The sequence below is a fragment of the Chrysochloris asiatica genome, unplaced genomic scaffold, assembly GCF_000296735.1.
Source record: "Chrysochloris asiatica unplaced genomic scaffold, ChrAsi1.0 scaffold01595, whole genome shotgun sequence".
Classification (NCBI taxonomy): domain Eukaryota; kingdom Metazoa; phylum Chordata; class Mammalia; order Afrosoricida; family Chrysochloridae; genus Chrysochloris; species Chrysochloris asiatica.
The window spans coordinates 1,271-2,754 of NW_006410113.1; the positions used below are offsets into that span (position 1 = coordinate 1,271).

The following is a 1,484-nucleotide window of genomic DNA, read 5'->3' on the forward strand; positions in this document are numbered from 1 at the left end:
CCCTCCCCTCCCAAAGTAGGGAGTGAAAGTTGACCTGACAATTTCTGCTCTACAAGTATGGACAAAATCTATGAAGGCAAAGTGGAGGTAACTAGAAATGAATACAATGTAGCCAGCATTGGTGGTCAACCTGGTATTTTCACCTGCTGTTTGGAGGCAGGCCTTGCCAGAACTACCATAGGAAATAAAGTTTTGGGGGTTCTGAAAGGCACTGTGGATGTAGGCTTGTCTATCCCTGACAGTACCAAGCGATTCCCTGAACAAGAATTCAATGCATAAGTACATTGGAAACACATCATGGGTCAGAACGTCGCAGATTATATGTGTTACCTAATAGAAGTAGATGAAGATGCTTACAAGAAACAGTTCTCTCAATACATAAAGAACAATATAACTCCAGACATGATGGAGGAGATGTATAAGAAAGCACATACTAAAAGGAGGGTAGTGGCTGACTTTGAAGTCCAAGAACGGAGGCCCCTGGGACCATCAAAGGAGAAGAGCAGAGTGCAGGCCCCTACCCAGAGAAATAGTGACACCAGAGATGATGGCAGAGACGATGACGTGGAGAGATTGAGCAGCTAGGAACTCTAGACCCAGAGGGAGAGAGGGGCTGGTTGCTGATGACCAGGGGGCAGGCTTGTGGAGTGTACCCTTTGGTTGGTAGTTGATGCATGGAGGAGATTGTAACCATGGCAGTGAAACGATATATAATAGGATAAATGTCAAGCTAATGTTCTCCCATGTAAACTATCATATAATTCACAATAAAGCAGTTGTTTTTTTGGTTTTTTTTCTGAAAGGGTCAGTAGGAGAACTCTATAAATGGCCAGAGGTAGGGATAATTAATGTAATAAATATGGCCTTTGAAATTAGGTATTGCTGGGTTTCAATCCAGTTTCATGACTCTAGGCAAAATGTTTGGTCTCTAGGTCTCAATCACTTATTTTACAAATATGATTTTTATCATGTTATGAATATTAAATGAGATGATATAGATAAAAGAAAAAAAAAAAGAAGAAGAACGCACATACTGCTACATGAGAGAATCCTGTTTATGAGAAGAAGCCTAAGAAAGATGTGAAAAAGAAGAGGTGGAATCCTTCCAAAATGTCTCTTGCCCAGAAGAAAGATTAGGTATCTCAGAAGAAGACAAGCTTTCTCAGAGCTCAGAAGCAGATTGCTTAGAGCTAAACCAAACCACAATTTTCTATGAGATTGTTCCAGAGAATGACAATAAACTTACTGACCAAGCCAAAAAAAAAGGATGAGATTAGAACATTTCCAGGTTGACAGAAATAAGGTAATTTGTAATAATCAAACCAAAACTTTCCCCAAAAAATGCAAACAGGTGTTCTTTAGACTGAGAATCAACAACAGCAGACAACAGTCTGAGACTAACATACAGAGCAACACCACCCAGAACTCAATCCAGATGTAGAAGTATCCAAAGTAAAATAACCCGTGTTGTTGTTGTTGTTAGG

General features: G+C 40.0%; 1 pseudogene; it reads left to right on the forward strand.

Moving 5' to 3' along the window:
• The first annotated feature begins 57 nt into the window (after positions 1–57).
• Positions 58–1,188, forward strand: LOC102823082 (annotated as a pseudogene).
• Positions 1,189–1,484: the final 296 nt, after the last annotated feature.